Consider the following 18,928-nt stretch of genomic DNA (forward strand, 5'->3'; position numbering starts at 1 on the left):
GATGAATGGACACATTTCTTGAAAGACACAAACTGCAAAAGCTCAGTCAAGAAGAAATAGGTAACCTGCATAACCTTATAGCTTTAAAAAAAACTGAATTCATTTAAATTTTAAATAACTTTAAAACGTACCCATAAAACCAAACCAAACAAAACTCCAGACCAAGATGGCTTCACTGGTGAATTACAACTGAACATTTAAGGAACAAATGATATCAATTCTATACAAACTCTCCCAGATAATGGAAGTGGATGGAATACTTCCCAAGTCTTTCTGTGAGACCAGCATTACTCTGATACCAAAACTAGACACATATTGCAAGGAAACAACAGACCAATATCCCTCATGAACATATATGTAAAAATTCTTAACAAAATTTTAGCAAATAGAATTAAACAGTATATCAAAAGAAAAATACACCATAACAAGTGGGGTTTATACTAGGAGTACAAGACTGGTTTAACATTCAAAAATCAATCAATTTATTTCACGTTAACAGAATAAAAGAGAAAAATGATACAGTCCTCTCAATAGATGCAAAAAGAGAGAAAGAAAGAAAAGGAAGGAAGGAAGAAAGGAAAGGAAAGGAAGGAAGGAAGAAAGGAAGAAAAAAAAGTATTTGACAAAATCAGTATCTATTCCTAGTAGAAGATGTTGGCAAACTATGTAGATAAAGCCATCTGAAAAACACAGCTCCTGGTGTGTTCTGAGACTCAGTTTCAGCACTGGGGTGGGGTAGATTTCCCCACACATACAACAAGCAATTCTTAGATACTAGTAGGGTATCCTAGAATGCAACTAAATTCTGACACTGTCTACCAGGAGACAGCATCAGATTCCATAGGTCAAGGGTTCAGTCCTACCAGACTGCTGCCTCAGACCCCCACCCACTTCAGAAGCTAGTCGCAGGCTCAAGCTGTTATCTGTGCTTCTGACTAACTGGCTATAAATCAGAGGTTCCCATGACCCCCTCCTCAGGTCTGATTAACTTGTTAGAGTGGCTCACAGACTCAGAGAAACATTATACTTCCAGATCTCCGTTTTATTATAAAAGGCTATGACTCAGGGACAGCCAGATGGAAGAACTACATAGGGCAAGGCATGAAGAAGGGGCTTGGAGTTCCCATGGCCTCTCTGGGTGCATCACTCTCCCAGCACCTCCAAGTGACCACCAACCTGGAAGCTCTTCAAGCCCTCTCCTTTGGGGTTTTTATAGAGGCCTCATTACATAGGCATGATTGATTAAACCATTGCCCATTGGTGATTGAACTCAATCTCCAGCCCGTCTCCCCTCCCTAGAGGTCTGGGGGTGGGACTGGACGTTTCAATTCTCTAATCACATGGTTGGCTCCTCTGACAATCAGTCCTCTTCCTTTGGTTATACCTATGGCATTCCAAAACTCACTTCACTAACACAACAAAAGACACCTCTATAGCTCTCTTCATCAAGGAAATCCCAAGGGTTTTGGAATTCTGTGCCAGAAAAGGGGAGGAAGATCAAACGTATCTTTCTTATTATACATCAGAATATCACAACAGTTAACATCATATAAAACGGTGACAGATTGCTTTGCACCTAACATCTGAACAAGGCAAAGATTTCTGCTCTCAGCACTTCTACTCAAAACTGGGAGATGCTAGCCAGTGCAATAATGCAAGAAAAAAGTATAAAAGACATCCAGATTGGAAATAAAGAAGTGAAACACTCTTTATTCACAGTCAGTGTCATTGTCTGCATAAGAAATCTACCAAAACAAAGACAAAACTGAAAATCTATAAGAACCAATAAGTTACTACAGCAAGGTTGCAGAAGGCAAGATCAATATAAAAAAATCAGTTTTATTTTTAATTACCAGAAACAAACAATTGAAAATTGAAACAAAAATATCACTTAAAATAGCATCCCAAAATATGAAACATAGGGGTTGATCTAACAAAAAGATAGCTGTTCTTGGGGCAGCTGGTGAAAGATTAAGTGCGTCTGTGGATTGGATTATAATGTGGAAACCATAATTCCCCATTGGGAGGTTATGTGCTGGTTCCCTGGAATAGTGTCCCTGTTTTGGGTATAACACTCTGGAGTATTTTGTGTGAAGTGGCAAGCACAATCAAGCAAAGATGTGTACACTGAAAATCCAGACATTGCTAAGAGAAATTAAAGAAATCCTAAGGAAAAGGAGAGGTTCTCTGTTGCTTTCCTGAGGCCATGAACTGACTGTTAGCCTAGAACACTAGCTCCTCATAGTTCTGGAGGCCAGAAGTCCGAAATGGAGGTGTCAGCAGGGTCATACTCCCTCTGAAGGCTCTAGGGGAGGGTCCTTCCATGCCCATTCTAGCTGCTGGTGCTTGCCAGCAATCCTTGGTGCTCCCTGGCTTGTGGTAGCACAATTCCCAGTTCCTGCCTCCTTCCCATGGCTGCCGTCCCTCTGTATGTATCTGTGTCTCCACATAGCTTTTTTATGAGAACACCAGTCATTGGATCAGGGTCCACTCTAATCCAGTATGACTTTGTCTTATTGAATTACATCTGCAAAGACTCTATTTTCAAATAAGGTCACATTCTGATGTTCTGGAAAGAAGCGAATTTGGGGTGGGGGGACACTAACCTGTCCAGGCTCTGTAAAGGGTGCATCAAAGAAATGAGAGTATAGCAAGTGATAAAGCTGGGATTTTAATTTAGTGCTCAATCATGCAGATTTATGAAGAAAGTTTTGGAATTATTCTAAAGGCAATGGGTTGGCTTTCAATGCTTCTGAAGAGGAGATAGAGGGGGGTCAGATCACTGCTTTTAGACACTGTGTGGTATCCACATAGTAGATAATTTCAGAGGGAAGAGCTTATACAAAGCATCCTAAATCCAGGGCTATTATAATTTTTCTCCTTATCTGCAAAGAGAAGAGCCCACAGAGAGGGGCAGGAGCATGACTGAATTGTGGGGAAGGGCACTGGTTGGATGCAGTAAAATAAAGGAAAAGAAGAATTGCAGGGGAACATGAGGTTTTCAGCCTGGAAAGAAGGAAACCTTTACAGAAGGAATTACAGAACACTGACAGGAGGAATAGTGACAACATTAACCAACAGAGATGACAGAGGAGCAGCTAGTTGTTTCAGGGGCCGTGGGCTCAGAAGGTGGGAGTTGAGTTTGGTTGTAAAAATGGAATCCTAGCATGAGTCATGTGGATCAACCCAATAGATGAACAGTTTCAGAAAGGTTAGGAGACAACACTTCTCCTGAATGCCAGCCCATGGCTTTTCCCGAGGCACCCAGCTGGGACTTCTGTAAGCAGCTGGAAACAGGGATGGGGTGCCTAGGAGAGACATGGTGACTGAAAATGTAGCAGGGATGTCTTCTTTCACCAGGGTGGAGACTTGGACACTTCTGCTAAACAGAGGAAGGAAAGTGCTTCTTCCAAACGTTTCTCTTTCCCTCAAATTGTGTCGGCTTGGATTGGGCTGCAAGCCGATGCCTACATCAGTCAACAGCAAGGGGAATGGAATCAGCTGTCTTGAACCAATCATTTTGAATGGGGGAGAGGGGTTGGAATAATTGTCTGGATGTCAACCAATCCGCCCAGAGGGTGAAAACACTAATGGGGCTGGTGGGTCTCCAAGAGAAGGTGCATACTTCCCCACTCTGATTTAAACACAGAACCATGTTTATACATCCAGTTTGAGGAAGGCTGTCCTACAGAGCAGTAGTAGAAGAGTCTCCACATAGAGACTAAGCAGGAATAGCCAGACAGGTAGGAGAAGAACAGGCACCCAAGGCCTCAGGCACATCAGGCCCGGAGGAGTTTCTAGAAGGTAAACGCTTTCTCTAAGATTATCTTAACCTTCACCCAAAAGGTAGTTTGCCTGTGTTGGCCTCAGGTAATAAACATCCATGTTTCGAAAAACCCTCTTCCACTTCTCGTCCCCCATCTCCCACCTATGCCCCATCTGTTCTGCTTTCACAGATTCCACAAGCCAAGAGATTCCACTCAGTGTGTTGTCAAGATGGAGAGCGGCTCCCATGGTCCAGAGCGGCAAACGTCCCAGCGACCGATGAGCGTTTTCTGGAGAGAACTGGGTGTGCTTCCCATCACAGATGTCATTCTTCTGAAGAAAAGGAGAGAGTAAAGATTTCCAACCAGAAAGTTAATGGCCAAGGCCGTGCTATTGCCCCTCCCCGCCACACACACAGACGCTCCCAGAGTTCGGCAAGTTCACAGATGGAGCCCACTTAAGGAAAACGGTACCTCTTAAGAACCACTGTGGCGTCCACATTAATTGCTAGTGCAGGAGTGGTGGGTGTTACACAGCAGAAGGGATCCGTGGCCTCTCGACTGAATGAAAGCTGCTTCCGGTCTGTCCTGCTCCACTCAACTATAGACACATGCCGAGGAGGAAGGTGCTCCCTGGGGCGGGCATTCAGCATCCAGTCCTCGGGCCTGATGCACCCTGTCCGTTGCTCACTGACCCTGGTGGCCCAGTTACACAGGCTCATTTGTGTGCTCACCCAGCTGTCTCGGTTTAGAAACCTGAGGGAGTTCATGATGGGAAAATGAACTTGGTGCATGCCCTCCTGATAGGTGTGGTGTCTGCTGCCTGCAGATACACGAACTGCATTGTTGCTAGCTGGGTTTTCTCCCGGTGAGACAGAGATTAATTACAGGAGGTGAGCGAAGACTCCCATTCATGAATATGGGAGCGTGCAGCAGTAAAGACAGAGACAAATTAGGAGTGCCTGCACCCCTGGTGCCTGTCAGAGGAGGACTCCAACAGACGGGCTTTAGGTACATGTACTTCAGAGGATTGTTTCTTCCTTCATGGCAGCAGAAACTTTCTAAGGAGGGTATCCAGATACAGAACAATAATGTCCGCCATCTGCATTTCACAATCAGTGCAGACACGCAGATGATGGCTCAGGGATTGAAAGAGACGTTTGAATAACTATCTCACGGAAGTCACTTTTAATCATTGCTCTTGGAGGCTGGCTCATCAGTCAAAGCAACAACTGCTGCTGACAAGCAGCTTTCATACATCTGATACTAAGGTGTAGCCAAGAGACCCCAATCGCTTTGAATTCTCTTCAGCCCATTAAGCTACTCCCAGTGAGTCAGAACTGGTGACCTTGAATGGAGAAAATGATGAGTCTAATAAAGGATCTGCAGTGAACTTGTCAAAGTGGGGCATTGGAACAGTGGTGGGGCTGTGACTTTCTGAGAGAAGTTTCCTCCCCGATAGGTAGGTGTGTGTTGACAAAGGTCTACTCCTTTCCAAGGCATCTATCTCTAAAGAATGCTGGGATTGTGGCGTCTGAGGTTCCTGTTCTCTGCGACTCCCACAGCAAGATGATGGGCTGAGCACATCCCCTGTCCCCTCTCGGGTCAGGGGCTTAGCTCCTATGGGCCACCTGAGCCAAGTCCAGCCCTTCTCTGGGGAGGAAGGTCCTATAGTAAGACTAGGTGGGGTGCAGGATAGAGTCAAGCAGGGTGAGTGGAAAGGGGAAACCAGCCACGCTTTAAAATACTTTCTTTCCAATAAATCTTAAATTCTGCATCTGGTTTGTTTGTCACTCTTTCCCTGGCACCCAGAGCAGAGACTGGCTCACAGTAGGTTGTTTCATGAACGCTCTTGCTTATCTCCCCAAAGTCTTTCCACGTGACGCAGGAGATAGATGGGTCCCAGGCTGAGCAGCTGGAGTTCGTCCCCTGTGGACGATACTCCAAGATAACAGGAGGGAGGAGAAGCTAAGCCCTGCCCAGACCACATATGTCTCATTCTTGAGGTCAAGGAGGCCTTCCTGACTGCGCACGTGCACAAAGCCTCCTTGAAGGTCAAAAGGGGGGGGGTGCCACCCCATAGTAGGTGATGTCAACCTACTCATAAAACGCTTCGCTAGAATCCATTTTGGCTAAGAGATGCACGTGCACACAGGGGAGAACCCTGAGATATACCGAATAGGGACTCAGAACCAGGCAAAGCAAGATGACTGGCCAAAGGAAACCCACGTGTCTATCCACACATAGCCTTCTTCCTCCCAATAAACACTTGACTTGTTTCACTACTTTCTGTCTCTATGTGGAAATTCATTTCTGCACAGCTGATGGACCAGGGCCTTGTCACTGGCCATTGGTCCCTAGTGGTCTAGTGGCTTGGATTCAGCACGCTCACTGCTGCTGCCTGACTTCCATCTCTGGCTGGAAACCAAAATCCTGCTTCAAGCCGCTGTAGGCTGAGGCCACCCGAGATCACACAGAGGGGTGGGTCTTAAAATTTAGTGCTGATTTTATGGACCTTACCGCCAACCTACTGGACTGGAATCTGAGGGTGGGGTTGGGATGGGATGAAAATCTGCATGTGCACAAATTCCAAGCCCCACAGGGTGGTGTGCATTGTGTAGGATCTTGAAAGACAGCCTTTGCTTGTGGAATTCAAATGTAACGAGACCCTTGGGAGCAGGGACCTTCACAGAGTCCTGCAAGCAGAGCATCTTTTTCTTGGTTTTGATCTGTCTCATCCATAAGCCCGTCCGTCATTATTTACTCATCAGAACAGACAGTTAGAAGGAAGGGAGGCATTAGACTGTCTCTGTCTTGTACTGTGAATAAGCTCTTGTATATCCTAGTTTTGACTCTAACTGAAATTAATCAAAGACAGGACGTCCTGTTTGATTATAGAAGCCTTCCTTGAATGCGATCCCTTGCACGAAACATTGACTCCAAGCAGTGCTGTGCTCTGGCCGGCTCAGCGCGGCCGATGGTGCCCATCTCTTCCCAATCCCTGCTCAGAAGTCCTATCAGTAGCTTAAAATTAAATATGCAGGGAGCCCACTGACTCTGGGCCAGCCAGTCATATCCAGTCTGAAGATACAAAATCTTACTTTTGAATTCAACGGAGTGTGAAAGAAGGAACACCTGCCAGAATGAGAGCCACGTGTAGCCCTACAGGGCGCCACACTGGGAGGGCCAATGTGACCTCTGGACTATACTGTAGAGCCCTCTGGGCACCCCTTCCCCACACCCTTCTGCCTACAATGGTTCTCTGCTCTGACCCCACCCACACTTGCCTTCTTGTTTATCCTGCTGGTCAGTAACACTAACCAACATGCATTTCCTGAGCATTTAATGTGACTATCCCTGTGCCTGGCACTGAGGGGCGTGCAGAGGTGTTGAGGCCCTGCCCCAAAAGAAATTAGGATGGAAGAGGGGCTGTGGAAGAGAGGTAGAACCTGTGAACACATTCATGAATGATGAAGTGAAAAGCCGGCAGTGAACTGAAGTTCAGAGACTACAGAAATGGGGGTGTGCTGGGGGCTTCCGAATGAGGTCCAGCTTCCCTATGATCCTGCAGGTGACTGTGCCTAGGGAGGCACAGCTTGTGCTGTGACCTCACTGCCTTTGAACGCCTGCTTACACCTGTCTTCCCTGCCCCCCGCCCTTGGGTGCCCCACAGGACACGGCTGTGGTCTGCTGTCTTAATAGCCGGGCTGTACATGGCAGTGTCCAGCAGATGCCTGACACCCAGCAAGCAATAGTGGGTGGAGGGTGAGTGGATGGACTTGAACCTGAAGAATGGGCGGGGTTCGAAATCTAGGGATTGTTGAGATTCCAGGCAGGGGTGCAGCATACCCAAAACACCTGAAAAAGACTTAACCAGGGGTCCTGAGATGTCAGCCGTCCTGAGGATGGAAGTGCCCACCATTGTAGGAGCAAAGGGAATGAGGTTGAAGGGGAAAGTGAAATGCGTGTGAGCTTGGCCCTGACTGAGTAGGTCAGAGGTTTTCTAATTCTGCTCTTCCAAGAAGCCCCAAGGCAAGCAGAGGTGCTCTTGGAGCTCTGAAAATAATTTAAATTTAATTTTCCAAATTACATATTTTAAACAGTAATACAATTACGTCGGCACACACAAATTTGGTTTACCCTAAATTTTAACACGTTGTTGACCTCCAGTCAATTAACTTATGCTACTGATCAATTCTCTGAATAAAATTCTGGCCATCGCTATTTAATTGAAGATTATTCTGAGATTGCCATGTGCTATTAAGCTGTAAAGGGTGTCGGTTTTACTGATGCGAATCAAGATTTTCTCCATTTTATGCAACTTAAATCACATACAGAAATAAATTACATGCTGAGGCTGATATAAAATTACTGTTTTCTTCCATAAACCCAGATTTTAAATTTCTATGTTGCTCAAAACAGTTTCATTATTGTCACTCATTGAGTGACTTCATTGTATTCACAAATGTTTAATCATTTGGACTTATGAAATAAATTTATATTAATGTTGCAGGGTACCTAAGCAGAGAAGTAGACCTTAAGATTTTTGAAATCTTATTGAGCAGAAGCTAAAAAAAAGCAACCAGGAAAACCCAACCTGCCTTTTAACAAACTACAACTGATCATCTTATAAGTGGTGATGTCAGACCTCCTTTGGGGTAAATGGTTTCTTTGTTTTGAGAAAAACATCCAACTGGGGTGTTTAATTATGGAAACGTAGAAAAGACCCTTTTCTAAATAGAGGTATTTGAGATTCAAGGCATGGCTCTAAGAAGCTAAAAACTGCTGTGGGAGTGGGGAGGGAAGTTAGCTAATGCTGAGGGACAGAAGCAAAGACGATGGGTTGAATTGTGTCCCCAAAAAAGGGTGTGTTGCGTTCCTAACCTACAGTAATTCAGAATGTAGGTTACAGAATGTAGGGGCCACATTACTCAATTTGGAGACAGGGTCTTGGCAGAGGTAATCAAGTTCAGATGAGTTTATTAGGGCGGGCCCTAATCCAATATGACTGGTGTCCTTATAAAAAAAGGGAAATTACAGTCACAGAGACAGGCTCCCACACAGGGAGAATGCCATGTCACCACAAGCCAGAGAACTACAGAAGCTAGAAGAGAGGGCTGGAACAGAGCATCCTCTACGAGCCTTCAGACAGACCATGGCCCTGCAGCACCTTGATCTCAGACCGCTAGCTTCCAGAGCTGTGAGAGAATACGTTTCTATTGTTTAAGCCACTCAGTTTGTGGTACTTGTTATGGCGGCCCTAGGAAACTGTACAGCAGGATAGGGCTTCTCTTGGAGAAGATGATGGAGTATATCATGGCATCTGCTGCTCACCTACCCCCTATAGGAGTTGAGCCCCTGTGGCTAAAAGGAGAAAGACGGTCAGCACCTGAGGGGACCTTCTGAAGAACATAGCACAAGGCCAATACCTCAGGGCCCAATTCCATCATATACTGGGATTCAACATGAAGCTGTTTGAAAAGGGAATTCTGGTATTAAAAAGAATTCATGTGGTAGACCATAGGGAAAATTTGAGCTCAGGGTGGCAAAACAAAAGAGGTATTTTTAGGAAATCTATTTATTGGTGTTATTTAATGTCACCTAACAGCTGCAGCCCACCAGGACATGGGGAGACATTCCAGGCAGCTCAAGTCTCCCAACCCAGAGCAAGGTGGGGACACCTCCAGTCACTTGGTGTGTGCCCTTGCTCAGAGCACAGAATCTCCTAGAAAGGTGACTGGACTCCAAGCAGGAGCTCTCAGGAGCCACAGGTTATCATCCAGGGTCAAGCCTGAACCTTTTTCTGAGCTCTTGCACACTCACTAGTGAGCGGATGGGAGGCGGTGACCAGACAGGGCTTCTGACCAGAGCTAGTAAGGCTTTCTACACCAGCTTCTCTCTGGCTGCTGACCTGGTCAAAGGGAAACCATGCTGCTCTGAGTACCTTGTTCCTGACTTAGTCTGTTCCCTTTAATCTATAAATTGAGAGGGAAGGGGCAAGGAAGACAGAGCAGGGCAGGCTGGACATCTGGTCTGAAGAGGTAGGTTGCTCTAATGGCCTTTGGAAGACCTCTCCCCAAGCATCTGGGTCCCGCTGAGCCTTTGGTGACGGTTCAGAGAGTCACCGTTTAACAAGTTCACCCACCCTCAGATATGAGGTCACCTGACTCCTCATCAGGGCTGCTGCCTGGGCAGATGGTCACGTGATATGCCGTGGCATCATTGCACACCATTTAATGAGTTGAGTTTAACTTGGTCGCTTTGCTTGATTTGACCATTTGGTTACTTCACGTTCTCCTGGTCTTTGTAGTTGATTGCTGGTGAGGCACTATTGTTCGTTCAGAAGTTGTATAAATTCAAGAGACCCCCCAAAGAAGGAAAGTGATGCTTAAGCTGCTAGATATGGAGCAGGATGAATGCCTACCTGATGGCCTAGCAGGGCCGCTCAGAGTAGCAGACCGTGGGACGGGACTGGAGTGTCTTCCTGGCCCCAAACATCTCACCCACAGACCTACGCTAGAGCCAAAGTTCCCAGTAATGTGGTGAGCTTGGGGTAATTAGTGGGCTGTCGCTTTTGTAGAGAGGGCTCACCCTGCTGAGGGCAAATATATTTTCTTATATCTGGGGTCACTGCCGAAGTCATTGGTCCTTCAAACTACACTGCCAAGCGTGGGGCTGGGACAGGTGAGTCTTGGTCAAAGGAGAGAGGATGGCAAGGGGCTCCCAACGCAAGTAGCTTTTCCCTGCCTCTCCCCACAAACCTCAGAGGTGAAATTTCCTGGAGTCCTGCAGCCCTACCTGATCCCACCCTCTACTGGCTACAGCCCTCTGCTTTGACCAAGTGCTTAATTAGAGATTGATTGTTCCAAGTGTAAAGAATGTTGGCCTTGGGCTCTCTTTCCTCCCTTAAATAAGTCCCTTCCCTTCTCCAGCTCTATTTTTTTTACGTCTTTAATAGAAATTTCCACAGTTCTTTAACTCTGTCATCCAATAGTCTGAAAGTTTCTTGCAGGAAGGGATGGCAGATTTTCCTGGCATGGATATACTTTGCCCTGTAAGACCCAGCTGGGGGCGAAGCACATGAGGGGAGCCTTGTAAGTCCTTGCAGGCTGACTTCTGGGTGGGTGGGCTTCACCTTGTCTCAGTGCAGCCAGAATCACAAAGGAAGAAAGTCTTGACTCCACTGGCCACATTTCCCTGAGTAGATGTGTCAATGACATCATAGTGACCAGCATTTATTGACCGCTCTCTATATGTCTGGGCTTGTGTTGGCTTATTTAACTCCCAGAGCCCCACTGTCCTGCATGTATGACTACTGAGCTCTTGAAAAGTGGCCAGTCTGAGCTGAATGGGCTGTAAGTATAAAATGCACACTGGATTTAACAGACTTAGTGTGACAAAAAGATTATAAAACATCTCATTAACACCATTAATATTTTATATTGATTATTTATATTGATTATATGTTGCAAAGCTACTATTTCAGAACTACTAGATTAAATAAAAAATAGTTAAAATTAATTCCACCTGTTTTCTTTTTACTTATTTTTAAGTAGCTACTAGAACATTTTGCATCATATCCGTGGCTTGTGTCTGTGGCTCTCAGTATATTTCTGCTGGACAGCATGCTTCAGAGCCACAATCGCAAGGGCTATTATTTTCATTTTCAGGTGAGGACAGTAGGGCTCATAAAGGTTAATAAATGACTCAAGGTCACATGGGCAGTAATGGAAGGAGCTCGGTTTTGACCCCAGGTCTGTCTGGCTTTAAACACTGTACACGTGACCGTTTCATTTTACTCTCTCCCAAATTCATGACTCACTAAGTGTATTTTGATTCTCAGTAAGAGATTAAAGCCCACCCATGGGCTAATGAGAGAAGAAGTGTTTATGTGTTTTGCACACCAGCATCACGTATGATGAAAGTCTCATCACTCCTTGGACCATTCTAAGCTGGCAGCCCATGGTGTTCAAGTTCAACCACTGAGCCCCAGCCTGCATGCTCTCCGGAACTTGGCTGGCTTGTTCAGTGTTGTCTTTTAGGAGCATGGCATAGTCCTAACTCTACATGGGTTTGTTGATTGATGAAGGACTGGCGGAGTGAATTTTGCTCTGATATAATCTTGAGGTCAGACAGAGGTTGGAGCGACAACTGTCCTGGGCAGACAGAACAACAAAACCAGGGACACACTCGGATTTGTGAATCCTATCCAGACCTTCCGACCTGTCACTCTGCTCTATCAGCATTTAATAAAAGGCATTTCCTTCTCCCTGACGGCTAGAAGAGCAATATTATATATCTGTGGTTTGGGATCTGACGGGAAATTAGAATTTACCCAGAGAGGCTGGGCAGGGGGAGGGGAGAGAAAACCAGAACAGCACCTGGAATTTGTGAGCGTTTTCTAGGAGTTTTTTTCAAGAACACTTTTATTTCAAGAGAAGACAAGAACAAAGCAGCCTTGAAAGACAGAGCTTTTGTTTCTCATCTCAAAAAATATCCAAACGCAGTGGGGTTGTACAAGTGTCACAAAAGAAATTAGGTTTCTCCTTTTTCCTGCAAGAACAAATGTTTATATATGCGTCACTTGCTGGGTCTCACGGTAAGGAACATAAATAAACGATTTTGCTTTGCTTTCCAATCAGAGCAAAAGCAAGTGAAAATTGTGAGCGTGTGTGTTTTGGGGGTTGGGACCTAGAGGCTGGAAGTAGCTTATAGGAGAAAATAAAAAATAAAAAAAAGGCAAAAAAGCTCTCCCTTTCCCCTTTTATTCTGCCCAGCTAAAATCCCAAGTAAAACTTTCCTGTCCATTTGTGGGACTGCGACTGCAGGTTCCATGTCCCTGAACTTTGGCTGCTGTCCTGCTCCCACAAAATAATATGAGATTTCTAAACTGGCCTCAGTGTTAATCAGGGCCACGGGGGATAAAGCTGTACAGACTGCTAGGGGCTCTGATCCAGTGTGTTCATTCTTTTATCTTACTTTTCCCTGACATGTTTGCTGTCAGCTGCAGAGCTAAATACTGAGGCATTCTGAGGTGGTTAACTTCTGCTGAAGCTGAGAAAATAGCTTTCAGAGCCCTTTATCACCAAATCAATCTATCTGGTAAACCCCTGCAACTAAAGTAATACGTTTTCGCAAATTTTCTTCTGGTGTTTGACGGCCCGAGAAATTTTTTTTTTTCAATTTAATTTAATTTCTGTCTCTCTCCCTCTCTCTCTTATATTTTTGCGAATTGAGTTTTTATTTCCCCTGCTCATTATTTAAAACTCCTTTGGAGGCAAAGTTCGTAAGAGCCTCATGTGAATTTTTCTGGGTTTTAACCCAATGCTGCCCTGCCCCTGGCTCCCCTCTGGTCCTGTGTGCTGACTGGGAAACAGCGAAGCCAAGTGTGCCTAGAGGCTGACCCCAGAGGGCACTTCTGGGCATCTCCCTGGCTCTAGGGACCTGCCACCTGGCAGTCTGTGCCCTTGAGCTCCCAAGGGAGGGGGTGGCCTAAGTCAGAGCTGTCCAGCTGAAAAATAACACGAGCCACCTATGAAATGATAACTTTTTTAAGAGCTACATGAAAAAAAGTAAAAAAGAAATAGATGAAATTATTTTAATAATGTATTTTATTTTACTTGACATATTCAAAATGTTATTTCAACGTGGAATAAATATAAACAAATTATTAATGGATCGTTTTCAGTGCTAAGGCTGGGAAATCCCGTGTACCTGGCACAGCACGCCTCAGTTCAGCCAGGCCGCATCTCAGGTGCTCAAAAGCCACATGTGGCTGGTGGTACCATAATGGGCAGCTCAGGTCTGAGTTAACAGGCTCCGCCCTCTCAGTGCCTGCCAGCTGTTTGGAACAGCCATGTGATGGTTTACGGAAGACTGTGCCAAGTCAGCCTGGGAAGTGGGCACCATGCCTCTGTACTGAGTTACTAGGAAGAAATGAATGGGGGTGGGGGACGGGGACTGGAATCTCCAAGAAAGCCTCTAGAGGAGGCAGGACACAGAAGATGCCATGATGCCAAGGACAGAGGAACCTGTAAGCTGGGCTGAGAGCATCCGCATCTCCAGAGGCAGAGAAGCTGAGGCAGGACTTTTCCCTTCCCTCTCCCAAACCCCCTTCCCTGAGTCAACCTCCTGGCAGCCCAGGGACGCATGGTCGGAGGGCAGTCTCTCCATTCGCAGTGTTGCAGAGGACATGGACCATATGGCAACGGCCCTCAGAGACACTCCCTGTACGTGGCACAGCAAGGTGGATCGAGCAGGGGCTTCCATGCCAGCCATCCTGGCTTTGTCACTTAGCAGCTGTGGGCTTGGGGCAAATGGTTTATCCTCTCTGAGTCCGTTTACCTCATCTGGAAGATGAGAACAATGGGAGCACCTACGTCATAGGGTAGTTGACAGAGTTAAGTGGAGTCCTTGGCTCAGGGGCTGGTACCCCCAAAGGTAGCTCTTCTATGTTGTTCAGAACTGTAAAAAGTTGGTCAAGTGTGGGTTTCTGTTACAAGCAGCATCAGCAGGTACCATGTGTGTCTGGTCACAGGTCATGGGCTTTCAAGACTCGAATGGTAGGAGAGAAGGAGGAGGCCAGGTTCCGGGTGGCTCCATTGCTTCCTGTTGGTCGTGTGCATGTACTAACGCTCTACCTGGTACATTAAGCTGAGACATGACTTTCTTCCTTTCAAACTCCAACATGTTGTACCACATTTTTGATCACTTGGGTTCTGATCAGGAAGTCCCTTTGTCACATTGCCCTCTTCAAACACCGAGGAGATGTATTTCCTCTTTTTGGAAGGGGAAAGGGGTGTTGGGAATGATCATTCTGGTATGATCGGTGTACATGTGTGTGCATGTGTGCATGTGTGTGTATGTGTGTGTGTTTCTGACTCTAAAACAAGAGCCCACCCCTAGGGTCCTGATATCTGCCGCAATCCTCATGTTTCTTTTGTATTTCTTTGAATTAATTTTCCATTTGTGTGTGTGGCCTCTGACCGCACTGCAAGCTTCATCTGGCCTCATGTCTCCACCTGCAACATCACCTACTCCCAGTCCCTGGGTGGGAAGAGGATTGGGGCAGGTCCCGTCTCCTCTGGATCTTCTTTCCATGGCTTGGCCGCTACTCCCAGGACTGTGACCCAATGTCCATGAGGCAGGCTTGGCACAACCCCTCAAAGCCAGGGTCTACTTCTCCAGAGCCATAGGCCAAAAAGGCCCTGACCACGCCATTGCCAAGTCTCTGGAAGCTTCACTGTCATTGTCATCTCCACCATTTATTAAGCTTTTATTATGCTCCAAGCAGTTACATGCATTTTCTCTAATCCTCAGAATAGTTGTACAAGGTGGGGAGAGTTAAGCCGTTTACCCACGTCTCGGACACAAGACCAACTCATCATCCTCCGGGGCCACTCGCTTCTAAGCCTTTGAGTTACACTTATCCCCAAGAGAAATAAGTTTTGTTAAGACACAGTCCTGTGGGGGAATTGACTGCTTCCATGCTTTTATCTGCTCTGGGCACTATAATTTTGACTGCGAAGTCAGGCAGGGTGTGCTCAGTTAAGATAATTATCTGTAAGTATCTTAATTGTTCTTTCACTCGGGGACTTTATAAAGACAGCCAACAAATTAGTTGACAACAACTGAAAACACAGTGTGGAGGGAAAACCATACGCATTTTACCATAGTCAACTGGGTTATTTACTTCAACTACTATTCTTAATTTCTCCTTTTTCTCCACCTTACTATTAGTAGTAGTAGTAGTAGCAGTAGTTAGTATTTAGTGAGGTTCTGATTCATTTCTAGTTCTTTTTTTTTTTTTTTTAACTAAACAACTAGTAAACCTTTCAGTAAAAATGGGTAAAAAGAGGAGAGCCTTCATGGTCCAAGAGCGATACGGCTTTTCAGGCATTGTCCAAATCATCAGATTCTCTCTATGCACGTCACCCTGCCCTTATGTTTTCCTACCTGGCACTCAGATTTTTCTTCATCACACTAAGCACCTTTCACTCAGTCTGTGCTTTTGGACTTGCTCATACTGAAGCACAGACCTATCACAAGAGACTGTGTTTTCTTCTAAACACCCACCGAAATGCTGCTGCCTGCTTTTCTCAGAACCCCAAGCCCAGCTTCTCACTCTCTTGGCTAGATGCGCAAATCTGAGTCCTCTTGGGTTGCAGTTTTGTTTACATGCAGTACAATGCCATGATTGGTGGGGTGTATTAAACAATGTTTGGGGTTTAAACTGAAAAGGAAACCTGCCATTGGACAAAAATATAAAGACCATATGTGACACGAGTCACCATTTTTCCCCCTAGACATAGAAGCTCAGGGAAGTCTTCTCATCTTAGCATTTCGTGCTCATTTACACATCGTCGTGGTCGGTGTGAATTGAAGTGTGAGCATATGGTCTCACTGTGGTCATCTGTTCACTGCGCAGCTGTCCCGTAACTGTGCTCTGATTGCGGATTATGAGTAAGGCATTGGAAGAGCTGGAGGTGGGGGAAAAGGAGTAGGACAAAATGTTTTAATCAAGATTTCACAATCTAGAAGTCTAGGAGTCTAGATGAACCCAGAGGACACCATTTCTTCAAGAGCAGAGCTTCACTGGGCACCAGAGCGTACACTACAGGTGAAGTCTTCTGGGACCTGAGCAAGGGAGACAACACTGTTGACTGGACCAATAGTAAAACTCCTGGGGGAAAGCGGGATGGAGGTTGGACCTGGAGTGATGGGTAGGCTTTGATAAGTAGAGGAGTGTAGGAATGGCAGTCAGAGCAAAGGATGAAAATCTTCAGTGACATAACCCATTCAAAAGAGACCAGCCTGGGCTTCCCTGGTGGCGCAGTGGTTGAGAGTCTGCCTGCCGATGCAGGGGACACGGGTTCATGTCCCGGTCCGGGAAGATCCCACATGCCGTGGAGCGGCTGGGCCCGTGAGCCATGGCCACTGAGCCTGCGCATCCGGAGCCTGTGCTCTGCAACCAGAGAGGCCACAACAGTGAGAGGCCCGTGTACCACAAAAAAAAATAAAAAAATAAAAAAGAGACCAGCCTGGCTGGGGAAAATAAAAGTTCATGTTGGGGACAAGCAGGAGAAATGGTAGGAAGGAAAGACCAGTGTTCAACAGATGGTCTAGGACTGTGCTGTCCACTACGCTTGTCAGTAGCCATGTGTGGCTACTTAAAGTCTAAATTAATTAAAGTGAAAGACATGAAAAATTAAGTTCATTGGTTGCACTAGTCACATTGCAAATGCTCGATAGTCACATATGTCTAGTGGCTACTGTATTGGACAGTGCAGTTATAGAACAGCCATTTCCATCCCTATAGAAAGTTCTAATGGACATTCTAGGACACTAAATACGAAGCTGAAGAATATGGATTTTTTCATGAGGGCATCGGGGAATCGTTTATGGTATTTAAGCAGCTTACATGAGGGAAAATTAGCTTAATTTTTAAAAAATGAACACACGTTGAAGATTTTATTTAACTCATTAATTAATGAGGGAACCAGTATGATGTTACAACAGGTTCAGTAATTGAATTTTTTTTAATTGAGGTGAAATTCACATAGCCTAAAATGAACCATTTTAAAATGAGTACCTTAATTTCTAGTTGTGGTTGGGAAAGAGCTTTTTACATATTAATGTGGTGGCCGTATGAAGGACGTATTAGTAGGGCAAGAGATAGGAGACCGGGAGGCCAGTTGGAAGTCTGGGCAGGGCACTGGGTTCAAGGAGCTGAGGCTTGTACCAGGGAATCGGGAGTGGAGAGAGTGGGTGAGGAAGAGAAAGCAACACTTACAGGCAGAGCTGGTCAGATTGCTGACTGGATAAATAGATGAGAATTAACAATACAAAATTCCTGAAAATTGGAGAGGTTACTGGCTTGGAGGAGCAGGTAAGTTCAGACCAGCTCTTACTCTGAATTGAAAAGCCATCCAAGGAATGGCTTCTACAAAGCACTGGAGGTGGAGCTGTAGAGGGACCAACATGCGGGGCCAGCACATCCCTGGTTACGTTGGGGAAAGGTGTGCAGATGTCCTGCCATAGAGAAGGGCAGAAGGGCAAAGCCTGAGCACTGAGGAATATCCACAGTGAGGGACATTCTGCAGAAGAAACGGAGCAGGTGGTTAAGTAGGAGGGGGAAGGAGGGCTTAGTTCTTTTAGCAAGTATTCATTGAGCACCTGCTGTATGCAAAGCATCTTGCTGACACCGAGGATGTTGTGGTGACGATGATGCTCAAAACCCAAACATCTCCCAGACTCATGGGACATACGGTCCAGTGAGGGAAGAAGAAGATAGAAGTTCAGGAACAGGGACATGGTCATTGCCGAATGCTGCCAGGAAGTCAGTGAGGGAAGGGAGCCCTGAATAAAGCTTTTGGGTTTGGCAAGAAGGCAGCTGTCACCAGGGGCTTGGAGAGACAGCAGCTGCAGGAGATCAAGAGAGCAGAAGCCAGATTGCAGGAGACTGAGCAGTGACTGGCAGGTGAGGAAATGGAGACAGCAGCCAACACCACCACTTCAGGAAGCTTATCAGTGAGAGGAAGACGAGAAAGCCCATCTCTGGAGGAGGGAGCAGGTCTGAGTAGAGGCTTTTGTGGGGAACGGTGCTCTTCCGAGGGCAGATGACAAGAAGCTGGTGAGGAGCAAGCTGGGGAAATTACTAGAGGGAGGTGCTAAGTGTGGGAAGAAGGCTCCTCAGGAGCTGTGAAAGCATGAAATCTACAGTGCAGGTGACAATTTTTTTAAATTAACTCTTCTTAAATGAAAAAGCTATGCATGCTCCTGGCAAAAATTCAGAGAATGAGGGCTTCCCTGGTGGCGCAGTGGTTGGGAGTATCCCACATGCCGCGGAGCGACTGGGCCCGTGAGCCACAACTACTGAGCCTGCGCGTCTGGAGCCTGTGCTCGGCAGCATGAGGGGCTGCGACAGTGAGGGGCCTGCGCACCGCGATGAAGAGTGGCCCCCGCTCGCCGCAACTGGAGAAAGCCCTTGCACAGAAACGAAGACCCAACGCAGCCAAATAAATAATAATTAAAAAATGAATATCTGGTAAAAAAAAAGATTTTTTTTTTAATTCAGGGAATGAAAAAGTGTCTCTCCCACCCTTCCCAGAGGTAACTGGTACCAGTTCCTTATGTATCCTTGTAGATAACGTTTCCACATGCAG

This window comes from Lagenorhynchus albirostris, chromosome 16 (assembly GCF_949774975.1).
Source record: "Lagenorhynchus albirostris chromosome 16, mLagAlb1.1, whole genome shotgun sequence".
NCBI classification, from domain to species: domain Eukaryota; kingdom Metazoa; phylum Chordata; class Mammalia; order Artiodactyla; family Delphinidae; genus Lagenorhynchus; species Lagenorhynchus albirostris.